General features: G+C 46.4%; 6 non-coding genes across 6 annotated transcripts; all 6 read right to left on the minus strand.

Moving 5' to 3' along the window:
• Positions 1 to 986: 986 nt before the first annotated feature.
• Positions 987 to 1,177, minus strand: LOC130323446 (U2 spliceosomal RNA). Its single transcript, XR_008868750.1, has one exon. It is a non-coding gene; the product is annotated as a U2 spliceosomal RNA (small nuclear RNA).
• Positions 1,178 to 3,256: 2,079 nt separating this feature from the next.
• On the minus strand, positions 3,257 to 3,447 carry LOC130323458 (U2 spliceosomal RNA). Its single transcript, XR_008868761.1, has one exon. It is a non-coding gene; the product is annotated as a U2 spliceosomal RNA (small nuclear RNA).
• A 2,087-nt stretch (positions 3,448 to 5,534) lies between these two features.
• Positions 5,535 to 5,725, minus strand: LOC130323461 (U2 spliceosomal RNA). Its single transcript, XR_008868763.1, has one exon. It is a non-coding gene; the product is annotated as a U2 spliceosomal RNA (small nuclear RNA).
• Positions 5,726 to 7,815: 2,090 nt separating this feature from the next.
• LOC130323462 (U2 spliceosomal RNA) lies at positions 7,816 to 8,006 on the minus strand. The gene has a single exon (XR_008868764.1). It is a non-coding gene; the product is annotated as a U2 spliceosomal RNA (small nuclear RNA).
• Positions 8,007 to 10,080: 2,074 nt separating this feature from the next.
• Positions 10,081 to 10,271, minus strand: LOC130323463 (U2 spliceosomal RNA). The gene has a single exon (XR_008868765.1). It is a non-coding gene; the product is annotated as a U2 spliceosomal RNA (small nuclear RNA).
• Positions 10,272 to 12,357: 2,086 nt separating this feature from the next.
• On the minus strand, positions 12,358 to 12,548 carry LOC130323447 (U2 spliceosomal RNA). The gene has a single exon (XR_008868751.1). It is a non-coding gene; the product is annotated as a U2 spliceosomal RNA (small nuclear RNA).
• Between the last annotated feature and the right edge of the window lie 624 nt (positions 12,549 to 13,172).

The raw sequence follows: 13,172 nt of genomic DNA on the forward strand, positions 1-13,172 counted from the left end.
CCAGCAGATGGAGACACTGGGGGATAATTTTCTAAGGATTTATACTGATTTTTCCTGTCTGAATTTGTCGCACAGAAAGTTGCAGGCCAAATATGTGTGACATTTCTGCGACTTTAGCTTCTAGAGCATTTTTACAACATTATACATAGGTGCTGAATACATAAAAAGCGACTGTTCAGCGACAGACAAGTCGCATCGGCTGAAAGTAGGCCAGAATGTCAGTCCATGTTGGAGCAGGTTTAGATACAGTCTAAAGCATAGATCTCAAAGTCTGTGCACAGAATTTAGCAAGGGCCTCGCACCTTCTGATGCATCAGGTAGGTGCACAATAGCATAGCCTAACCCTCTGTACTTTGGTCTATATTGATGCGGGACATAGACAGCCAGCTGATGACCAATCCATTAGTGCAATGGATGGCTGGAAGCATTTGTCTTTGCCTTTGCAATACCACAGAAGCAATGCATGGTCAATGTACAGCAATGACACACCTGTGTGAACAGCCAGGAGACCCCCCCCCCCCCCATGTTATGTTACATAGTTACATAGTTAGTACGGTCGAAAAAAGACATATGTCCATCACGTTCAACCAGGGAATTAAGGGGTAGGGGTGTGGCGCGATATTGGGGAAGGGATGAGATTTTATATTTCTTCATAAGCATTAATCTTATTTTGTCAATTAGGAACATTCAGCACCCACCCGCTATCAAGGCAGCTGCCTATCATGTCATGCCCTACCTGCACAGGTGTGCTGGCTACTCAAATGATCCAATTAAGGAGGCCATTTAGTCAGCAGCAGCAGAAGTCCTGTGCCTGGACGCTCCAACAGGGGCCAGACACAAGCAGAAGCAGAAGCAGCAGAAGCAGCAGCAGCACCACCTTTTGTTTTTTGGCTGCAGCAGCAGCAAGGCCCACAGGGCTGGCTAGCTGGCTAGCCAGCAAGCAGGTAGCAATGAAAGTAGGAATCTTTCTTTTTAACCCTGTAAGGGGGTGGTGCACTGTACCCGAAGATACTGCCATATCGGGTCAATGCATAGGGCGACGGAAGCAAGCTTCGAAATCGGCCCCCGTTCTCAAAAATCCATTTAATATATGGTCCCCAGATAGGGGACGTATCAGATATTAAACTGATAAGAACAGATACTACACTTGATCTTAGCCAAAAGGCCGAGAAGCGATAACCGTGAAAGGGGCGGGCCCAACAAGGTCCCCTTCATGGGCACTATCACTGCTTGCTGTCAGGGAGGCTGCCAGACAATTTTCCATGCACACTCTGGGCTGGGGGGCAGTCAACCACCAGTACACACAGCAGAACCTAAACCCATACCATTATTGCTAAGCAGCAAGACAGGGGCCCATTGCACTCCCACGGGGCCTTTTTAAATGCAATCCATAACCCGGATTTGCCAGGAACCCTTCTTACTCCTCCTACTTGCATGTGACACTGGGCTTAGGATCTGCATAGGAAACACACACACAAGCACACACCTACCTTTGTTGCCTGCAGATGCCTCCTTGGCTGTCCCCAAACGGTATCAAACCAACACCCACGGGAAGCTGTAAGCATAGAGGACATGCCTGCACCCCATTGGACTTACCTGTGTGGGTTAAATCCGGGTTATTTGACAACCTATGGCGGTGATGGTTCTGCTCAGGCAGAGCAGTGCTGATGCTCCTCATAAAGCTGTCGCTGCTGTGAAGGTTCTAGGTGACATCACAAATCCCTTTGGTTACATACACAACAAAGCTGGGTTGTTGTTGTTTACACTCTGCAAGGCCTGTGGAAGTGAGTGACATCATAGCACTGTAGTTCTGAGGGTTCAAGATGGATGCAACAATCTCCTGTTGCTTCTATGAAGGCCGTAATAGACGACATCACCAAACAGCTCCATAGTCACATACACAGCAAAGGAGAGATGTTGTTTACACCTAGTGATGTCAGTGGTATTGAGTGACATCACAGCACAGTGCTAAGGCTCCTGGGCCTGGACACAGCAGCGGCTGCAATATCTCAACGGAGAATACGTTTATATCTATGTGTGTGTGTGCGCATATATATATATATATATATATATATATATATATATATATATATTTCTCCGCCGAAATCACTTTTAAACCCATTTCCACCTTTTTTTCCCTTCTCTTCCTCTTACTTTTTTTTCACGTTTTTTTACGTTTTTCTCCTTTTCGCCTCTTTTCTGGGCGTATTATTCTTCTTTTTCTTCTTTTTTTTCGTCTAATGCATACCCCATCAGTGCAGCAATGCTTATTCAATACCGCCAGCAGATGGAGACACTGGGGGATAATTTTCTAAGGATTTATACTGATTTTTCCTGTCTGAATTTGTCGCACAGAAAGTTGCAGGCCAAATATGTGTGACATTTCTGCGACTTTAGCTTCTAGAGCATTTTTACAACATTATACATAGGTGCTGAATACATAAAAAGCGACTGTTCAGCGACAGACAAGTCGCATCGGCTGAAAGTAGGCCAGAATGTCAGTCCATGTTGGAGCAGGTTTAGATACAGTCTAAAGCATAGATCTCAAAGTCTGTGCACAGAATTTAGCAAGGGCCTCGCACCTTCTGATGCATCAGGTAGGTGCACAATAGCATAGCCTAACCCTCTGTACTTTGGTCTATATTGATGCGGGACATAGACAGCCAGCTGATGACCAATCCATTAGTGCAATGGATGGCTGGAAGCATTTGTCTTTGCCTTTGCAATACCACAGAAGCAATGCATGGTCAATGTACAGCAATGACACACCTGTGTGAACAGCCAGGAGACCCCCCCCCCCCATGTTATGTTACATAGTTAGTACGGTCGAAAAAAGACATATGTCCATCACGTTCAACCAGGGAATTAAGGGGTAGGGGTGTGGCGCGATATTGGGGAAGGGATGAGATTTTATATTTCTTCATAAGCATTAATCTTATTTTGTCAATTAGGAACATTCAGCACCCACCCGCTATCAAGGCAGCTGCCTATCATGTCATGCCCTACCTGCACAGGTGTGCTGGCTACTCAAATGATCCAATTAAGGAGGCCATTTAGTCAGCAGCAGCAGAAGTCCTGTGCCTGGACGCTCCAACAGGGGCCAGACACAAGCAGAAGCAGAAGCAGCAGAAGCAGCAGCAGCACCACCTTTTGTTTTTTGGCTGCAGCAGCAGCAAGGCCCACAGGGCTGGCTAGCTGGCTAGCCAGCAAGCAGGTAGCAATGAAAGTAGGAATCTTTCTTTTTAACCCTGTAAGGGGGTGGTGCACTGTACCCGAAGATACTGCCATATCGGGTCAATGCATAGGGCGACGGAAGCAAGCTTCGAAATCGGCCCCCGTTCTCAAAAATCCATTTAATATATGGTCCCCAGATAGGGGACGTATCAGATATTAAACTGATAAGAACAGATACTACACTTGATCTTAGCCAAAAGGCCGAGAAGCGATAACCGTGAAAGGGGCGGGCCCAACAAGGTCCCCTTCATGGGCACTATCACTGCTTGCTGTCAGGGAGGCTGCCAGACAATTTTCCATGCACACTCTGGGCTGGGGGGCAGTCAACCACCAGTACACACAGCAGAACCTAAACCCATACCATTATTGCTAAGCAGCAAGACAGGGGCCCATTGCACTCCCACGGGGCCTTTTTAAATGCAATCCATAACCCGGATTTGCCAGGAACCCTTCTTACTCCTCCTACTTGCATGTGACACTGGGCTTAGGATCTGCATAGGAAACACACACACAAGCACACACCTACCTTTGTTGCCTGCAGATGCCTCCTTGGCTGTCCCCAAACGGTATCAAACCAACACCCACGGGAAGCTGTAAGCATAGAGGACATGCCTGCACCCCATTGGACTTACCTGTGTGGGTTAAATCCGGGTTATTTGACAACCTATGGCGGTGATGGTTCTGCTCAGGCAGAGCAGTGCTGATGCTCCTCATAAAGCTGTCGCTGCTGTGAAGGTTCTAGGTGACATCACAAATCCCTTTGGTTACATACACAACAAAGCTGGGTTGTTGTTGTTTACACTCTGCAAGGCCTGTGGAAGTGAGTGACATCATAGCACTGTAGTTCTGAGGGTTCAAGATGGATGCAACAATCTCCTGTTGCTTCTATGAAGGCCGTAATAGACGACATCACCAAACAGCTCCATAGTCACATACACAGCAAAGGAGAGATGTTGTTTACACCTAGTGATGTCAGTGGTATTGAGTGACATCACAGCACAGTGCTAAGGCTCCTGGGCCTGGACACAGCAGCGGCTGCAATATCTCAACGGAGAATACGTTTATATCTATGTGTGTGTGTGCGCATATATATATATATATATATATATATATATATATATATATATATATTTCTCCGCCGAAATCACTTTTAAACCCATTTCCACCTTTTTTTCCCTTCTCTTCCTCTTACTTTTTTTTCACGTTTTTTTACGTTTTTCTCCTTTTCGCCTCTTTTCTGGGCGTATTATTCTTCTTTTTCTTCTTTTTTTTCGTCTAATGCATACCCCATCAGTGCAGCAATGCTTATTCAATACCGCCAGCAGATGGAGACACTGGGGGATAATTTTCTAAGGATTTATACTGATTTTTCCTGTCTGAATTTGTCGCACAGAAAGTTGCAGGCCAAATATGTGTGACATTTCTGCGACTTTAGCTTCTAGAGCATTTTTACAACATTATACATAGGTGCTGAATACATAAAAAGCGACTGTTCAGCGACAGACAAGTCGCATCGGCTGAAAGTAGGCCAGAATGTCAGTCCATGTTGGAGCAGGTTTAGATACAGTCTAAAGCATAGATCTCAAAGTCTGTGCACAGAATTTAGCAAGGGCCTCGCACCTTCTGATGCATCAGGTAGGTGCACAATAGCATAGCCTAACCCTCTGTACTTTGGTCTATATTGATGCGGGACATAGACAGCCAGCTGATGACCAATCCATTAGTGCAATGGATGGCTGGAAGCATTTGTCTTTGCCTTTGCAATACCACAGAAGCAATGCATGGTCAATGTACAGCAATGACACACCTGTGTGAACAGCCAGGAGACCCCCCCCCCATGTTATGTTACATAGTTACATAGTTAGTACGGTCGAAAAAAGACATATGTCCATCACGTTCAACCAGGGAATTAAGGGGTAGGGGTGTGGCGCGATATTGGGGAAGGGATGAGATTTTATATTTCTTCATAAGCATTAATCTTATTTTGTCAATTAGGAACATTCAGCACCCACCCGCTATCAAGGCAGCTGCCTATCATGTCATGCCCTACCTGCACAGGTGTGCTGGCTACTCAAATGATCCAATTAAGGAGGCCATTTAGTCAGCAGCAGCAGAAGTCCTGTGCCTGGACGCTCCAACAGGGGCCAGACACAAGCAGAAGCAGAAGCAGCAGAAGCAGCAGCAGCACCACCTTTTGTTTTTTGGCTGCAGCAGCAGCAAGGCCCACAGGGCTGGCTAGCTGGCTAGCCAGCAAGCAGGTAGCAATGAAAGTAGGAATCTTTCTTTTTAACCCTGTAAGGGGGTGGTGCACTGTACCCGAAGATACTGCCATATCGGGTCAATGCATAGGGCGACGGAAGCAAGCTTCGAAATCGGCCCCCGTTCTCAAAAATCCATTTAATATATGGTCCCCAGATAGGGGACGTATCAGATATTAAACTGATAAGAACAGATACTACACTTGATCTTAGCCAAAAGGCCGAGAAGCGATAACCGTGAAAGGGGCGGGCCCAACAAGGTCCCCTTCATGGGCACTATCACTGCTTGCTGTCAGGGAGGCTGCCAGACAATTTTCCATGCACACTCTGGGCTGGGGGGCAGTCAACCACCAGTACACACAGCAGAACCTAAACCCATACCATTATTGCTAAGCAGCAAGACAGGGGCCCATTGCACTCCCACGGGGCCTTTTTAAATGCAATCCATAACCCGGATTTGCCAGGAACCCTTCTTACTCCTCCTACTTGCATGTGACACTGGGCTTAGGATCTGCATAGGAAACACACACACAAGCACACACCTACCTTTGTTGCCTGCAGATGCCTCCTTGGCTATCCCCAAACGGTATCAAACCAACACCCACGGGAAGCTGTAAGCATAGAGGACATGCCTGCACCCCATTGGACTTACCTGTGTGGGTTAAATCCGGGTTATTTGACAACCTATGGCGGTGATGGTTCTGCTCAGGCAGAGCAGTGCTGATGCTCCTCATAAAGCTGTCGCTGCTGTGAAGGTTCTAGGTGACATCACAAATCCCTTTGGTTACATACACAACAAAGCTGGGTTGTTGTTGTTTACACTCTGCAAGGCCTGTGGAAGTGAGTGACATCATAGCACTGTAGTTCTGAGGGTTCAAGATGGATGCAACAATCTCCTGTTGCTTCTATGAAGGCCGTAATAGACGACATCACCAAACAGCTCCATAGTCACATACACAGCAAAGGAGAGATGTTGTTTACACCTAGTGATGTCAGTGGTATTGAGTGACATCACAGCACAGTGCTAAGGCTCCTGGGCCTGGACACAGCAGCGGCTGCAATATCTCAACGGAGAATACGTTTATATCTATGTGTGTGTGTGCGCATATATATATATATATATATATATATATATATATATATATATATATATATTTCTCCGCCGAAATCACTTTTAAACCCATTTCCACCTTTTTTTCCCTTCTCTTCCTCTTACTTTTTTTTCACGTTTTTTTACGTTTTTCTCCTTTTCGCCTCTTTTCTGGGCGTATTATTCTTCTTTTTCTTCTTTTTTTTCGTCTAATGCATACCCCATCAGTGCAGCAATGCTTATTCAATACCGCCAGCAGATGGAGACACTGGGGGATAATTTTCTAAGGATTTATACTGATTTTTCCTGTCTGAATTTGTCGCACAGAAAGTTGCAGGCCAAATATGTGTGACATTTCTGCGACTTTAGCTTCTAGAGCATTTTTACAACATTATACATAGGTGCTGAATACATAAAAAGCGACTGTTCAGCGACAGACAAGTCGCATCGGCTGAAAGTAGGCCAGAATGTCAGTCCATGTTGGAGCAGGTTTAGATACAGTCTAAAGCATAGATCTCAAAGTCTGTGCACAGAATTTAGCAAGGGCCTCGCACCTTCTGATGCATCAGGTAGGTGCACAATAGCATAGCCTAACCCTCTGTACTTTGGTCTATATTGATGCGGGACATAGACAGCCAGCTGATGACCAATCCATTAGTGCAATGGATGGCTGGAAGCATTTGTCTTTGCCTTTGCAATACCACAGAAGCAATGCATGGTCAATGTACAGCAATGACACACCTGTGTGAACAGCCAGGAGACCCCCCCCCATGTTATGTTACATAGTTACATAGTTAGTACGGTCGAAAAAAGACATATGTCCATCACGTTCAACCAGGGAATTAAGGGGTAGGGGTGTGGCGCGATATTGGGGAAGGGATGAGATTTTATATTTCTTCATAAGCATTAATCTTATTTTGTCAATTAGGAACATTCAGCACCCACCCGCTATCAAGGCAGCTGCCTATCATGTCATGCCCTACCTGCACAGGTGTGCTGGCTACTCAAATGATCCAATTAAGGAGGCCATTTAGTCAGCAGCAGCAGAAGTCCTGTGCCTGGACGCTCCAACAGGGGCCAGACACAAGCAGAAGCAGAAGCAGCAGAAGCAGCAGCAGCACCACCTTTTGTTTTTTGGCTGCAGCAGCAGCAAGGCCCACAGGGCTGGCTAGCTGGCTAGCCAGCAAGCAGGTAGCAATGAAAGTAGGAATCTTTCTTTTTAACCCTGTAAGGGGGTGGTGCACTGTACCCGAAGATACTGCCATATCGGGTCAATGCATAGGGCGACGGAAGCAAGCTTCGAAATCGGCCCCCGTTCTCAAAAATCCATTTAATATATGGTCCCCAGATAGGGGACGTATCAGATATTAAACTGATAAGAACAGATACTACACTTGATCTTAGCCAAAAGGCCGAGAAGCGATAACCGTGAAAGGGGCGGGCCCAACAAGGTCCCCTTCATGGGCACTATCACTGCTTGCTGTCAGGGAGGCTGCCAGACAATTTTCCATGCACACTCTGGGCTGGGGGGCAGTCAACCACCAGTACACACAGCAGAACCTAAACCCATACCATTATTGCTAAGCAGCAAGACAGGGGCCCATTGCACTCCCACGGGGCCTTTTTAAATGCAATCCATAACCCGGATTTGCCAGGAACCCTTCTTACTCCTCCTACTTGCATGTGACACTGGGCTTAGGATCTGCATAGGAAACACACACACAAGCACACACCTACCTTTGTTGCCTGCAGATGCCTCCTTGGCTGTCCCCAAACGGTATCAAACCAACACCCACGGGAAGCTGTAAGCATAGAGGACATGCCTGCACCCCATTGGACTTACCTGTGTGGGTTAAATCCGGGTTATTTGACAACCTATGGCGGTGATGGTTCTGCTCAGGCAGAGCAGTGCTGATGCTCCTCATAAAGCTGTCGCTGCTGTGAAGGTTCTAGGTGACATCACAAATCCCTTTGGTTACATACACAACAAAGCTGGGTTGTTGTTGTTTACACTCTGCAAGGCCTGTGGAAGTGAGTGACATCATAGCACTGTAGTTCTGAGGGTTCAAGATGGATGCAACAATCTCCTGTTGCTTCTATGAAGGCCGTAATAGACGACATCACCAAACAGCTCCATAGTCACATACACAGCAAAGGAGAGATGTTGTTTACACCTAGTGATGTCAGTGGTATTGAGTGACATCACAGCACAGTGCTAAGGCTCCTGGGCCTGGACACAGCAGCGGCTGCAATATCTCAACGGAGAATACGTTTATATCTATGTGTGTGTGTGCGCATATATATATATATATATATATATATATATATATATATATTTCTCCGCCGAAATCACTTTTAAACCCATTTCCACCTTTTTTTCCCTTCTCTTCCTCTTACTTTTTTTTCACGTTTTTTTACGTTTTTCTCCTTTTCGCCTCTTTTCTGGGCGTATTATTCTTCTTTTTCTTCTTTTTTTTCGTCTAATGCATACCCCATCAGTGCAGCAATGCTTATTCAATACCGCCAGCAGATGGAGACACTGGGGGATAATTTTCTAAGGATTTATACTGATTTTTCCTGTCTGAATTTGTCGCACAGAAAGTTGCAGGCCAAATATGTGTGACATTTCTGCGACTTTAGCTTCTAGAGCATTTTTACAACATTATACATAGGTGCTGAATACATAAAAAGCGACTGTTCAGCGACAGACAAGTCGCATCGGCTGAAAGTAGGCCAGAATGTCAGTCCATGTTGGAGCAGGTTTAGATACAGTCTAAAGCATAGATCTCAAAGTCTGTGCACAGAATTTAGCAAGGGCCTCGCACCTTCTGATGCATCAGGTAGGTGCACAATAGCATAGCCTAACCCTCTGTACTTTGGTCTATATTGATGCGGGACATAGACAGCCAGCTGATGACCAATCCATTAGTGCAATGGATGGCTGGAAGCATTTGTCTTTGCCTTTGCAATACCACAGAAGCAATGCATGGTCAATGTACAGCAATGACACACCTGTGTGAACAGCCAGGAGACCCCCCCCCCCATGTTATGTTACATAGTTAGTACGGTCGAAAAAAGACATATGTCCATCACGTTCAACCAGGGAATTAAGGGGTAGGGGTGTGGCGCGATATTGGGGAAGGGATGAGATTTTATATTTCTTCATAAGCATTAATCTTATTTTGTCAATTAGGAACATTCAGCACCCACCCGCTATCAAGGCAGCTGCCTATCATGTCATGCCCTACCTGCACAGGTGTGCTGGCTACTCAAATGATCCAATTAAGGAGGCCATTTAGTCAGCAGCAGCAGAAGTCCTGTGCCTGGACGCTCCAACAGGGGCCAGACACAAGCAGAAGCAGAAGCAGCAGAAGCAGCAGCAGCACCACCTTTTGTTTTTTGGCTGCAGCAGCAGCAAGGCCCACAGGGCTGGCTAGCTGGCTAGCCAGCAAGCAGGTAGCAATGAAAGTAGGAATCTTTCTTTTTAACCCTGTAAGGGGGTGGTGCACTGTACCCGAAGATACTGCCATATCGGGTCAATGCATAGGGCGACGGAAGCAAGCTTCGAAATCGGCCCCCGTTCTCAAAAATCCATTTAATATATGGTCCCCAGATAGGGGACGTATCAGATATTAAACTGATAAGAACAGATACTACACTTGATCTTAGCCAAAAGGCCGAGAAGCGATAACCGTGAAAGGGGCGGGCCCAACAAGGTCCCCTTCATGGGCACTATCACTGCTTGCTGTCAGGGAGGCTGCCAGACAATTTTCCATGCACACTCTGGGCTGGGGGGCAGTCAACCACCAGTACACACAGCAGAACCTAAACCCATACCATTATTGCTAAGCAGCAAGACAGGGGCCCATTGCACTCCCACGGGGCCTTTTTAAATGCAATCCATAACCCGGATTTGCCAGGAACCCTTCTTACTCCTCCTACTTGCATGTGACACTGGGCTTAGGATCTGCATAGGAAACACACACACAAGCACACACCTACCTTTGTTGCCTGCAGATGCCTCCTTGGCTGTCCCCAAACGGTATCAAACCAACACCCACGGGAAGCTGTAAGCATAGAGGACATGCCTGCACCCCATTGGACTTACCTGTGTGGGTTAAATCCGGGTTATTTGACAACCTATGGCGGTGATGGTTCTGCTCAGGCAGAGCAGTGCTGATGCTCCTCATAAAGCTGTCGCTGCTGTGAAGGTTCTAGGTGACATCACAAATCCCTTTGGTTACATACACAACAAAGCTGGGTTGTTGTTGTTTACACTCTGCAAGGCCTGTGGAAGTGAGTGACATCATAGCACTGTAGTTCTGAGGGTTCAAGATGGATGCAACAATCTCCTGTTGCTTCTATGAAGGCCGTAATAGACGACATCACCAAACAGCTCCATAGTCACATACACAGCAAAGGAGAGATGTTGTTTACACCTAGTGATGTCAGTGGTATTGAGTGACATCACAGCACAGTGCTAAGGCTCCTGGGCCTGGACACAGCAGCGGCTGCAATATCTCAACGGAGAATACGTTTATATCTATGTGTGTGTGTGCGCATATATATATATATATATATATATATATATATATATATATATATATTCTCCGCCGAAATCACTTTTAAACCCATTTCCACCTTTTTTTCCCTTCTCTTCCTCTTACTTTTTTTTCACGTTTTTTTACGTTTTTCTCCTTTTCGCCTCTTTTCTGGGCGTATTATTCTTCTTTTTCTTCTTTTTTTTCGTCTAATGCATACCCCATCAGTGCAGCAATGCTTATTCAATACCGCCAGCAGATGGAGACACTGGGGGATAATTTTCTAAGGATTTATACTGATTTTTCCTGTCTGAATTTGTCGCACAGAAAGTTGCAGGCCAAATATGTGTGACATTTCTGCGACTTTAGCTTCTAGAGCATTTTTACAACATTATACATAGGTGCTGAATACATAAAAAGCGACTGTTCAGCGACAGACAAGTCGCATCGGCTGAAAGTAGGCCAGAATGTCAGTCCATGTTGGAGCAGGTTTAGATACAGTCTAAAGCATAGATCTCAAAGTCTGTGCACAGAATTTAGCAAGGGCCTCGCACCTTCTGATGCATCAGGTAGGTGCACAATAGCATAGCCTAACCCTCTGTACTTTGGTCTATATTGATGCGGGACATAGACAGCCAGCTGATGACCAATCCATTAGTGCAATGGATGGCTGGAAGCATTTGTCTTTGCCTTTGCAATACCACAGAAGCAATGCATGGTCAATGTACAGCAATGACACACCTGTGTGAACAGCCAGGAGACCCCCCCCCCATGTTATGTTACATAGTTACATAGTTAGTACGGTCGAAAAAAGACATATGTCCATCACGTTCAACCAGGGAATTAAGGGGTAGGGGTGTGGCGCGATATTGGGGAAGGGATGAGATTTTATATTTCTTCATAAGCATTAATCTTATTTTGTCAATTAGGAACATTCAGCACCCACCCGCTATCAAGGCAGCTGCCTATCATGTCATGCCCTACCTGCACAGGTGTGCTGGCTACTCAAATGATCCAATTAAGGAGGCCATTTAGTCAGCAGCAGCAGAAGTCCTGTGCCTGGACGCTCCAACAGGGGCCAGACACAAGCAGAAGCAGAAGCAGCAGAAGCAGCAGCAGCACCACCTTTTGTTTTTTGGCTGCAGCAGCAGCAAGGCCCACAGGGCTGGCTAGCTGGCTAGCCAGCAAGCAGGTAGCAATGAAAGTAGGAATCTTTCTTTTTAACCCTGTAAGGGGGTGGTGCACTGTACCCGAAGATACTGCCATATCGGGTCAATGCATAGGGCGACGGAAGCAAGCTTCGAAATCGGCCCCCGTTCTCAAAAATCCATTTAATATATGGTCCCCAGATAGGGGACGTATCAGATATTAAACTGATAAGAACAGATACTACACTTGATCTTAGCCAAAAGGCCGAGAAGCGATAACCGTGAAAGGGGCGGGCCCAACAAGGTCCCCTTCATGGGCACTATCACTGCTTGCTGTCAGGGAGGCTGCCAGACAATTTTCCATGCACACTCTGGGCTGGGGGGCAGTCAACCACCAGTACACACAGCAGAACCTAAACCCATACCATTATTGCTAAGCAGCAAGACAGGGGCCCATTGCACTCCCACGGGGCCTTTTTAAATGCAATCCATAACCCGGATTTGCCAGGAACCCTTCTTACTCCTCCTACTTGCATGTGACACTGGGCTTAGGATCTGCATAGGAAACACACACACAAGCACACACCTACCTTTGTTGCCTGCAGATGCCTCCTTGGCTATCCCCAAACGGTATCAAACCAACACCCACGGGAAGCTGTAAGCATAGAGGACATGCCTGCACCCCATTGGACTTACCTGTGTGGGTTAAATCCGGGTTATTTGACAACCTATGGCGGTGATGGTTCTGCTCAGGCAGAGCAGTGCTGATGCTCCTCATAAAGCTGTCGCTGCTGTGAAGGTTCTAGGTGACATCACAAATCCCTTTGGTTACATACACAACAAAGCTGGGTTGTTGTTGTTTACACTCTGCAAGGCCTGTGGAAGTGAGTGACATCATAGC

Source organism: Hyla sarda, unplaced genomic scaffold (assembly GCF_029499605.1).
Source record: "Hyla sarda isolate aHylSar1 unplaced genomic scaffold, aHylSar1.hap1 scaffold_2484, whole genome shotgun sequence".
Lineage (NCBI taxonomy): Eukaryota > Metazoa > Chordata > Amphibia > Anura > Hylidae > Hyla > Hyla sarda.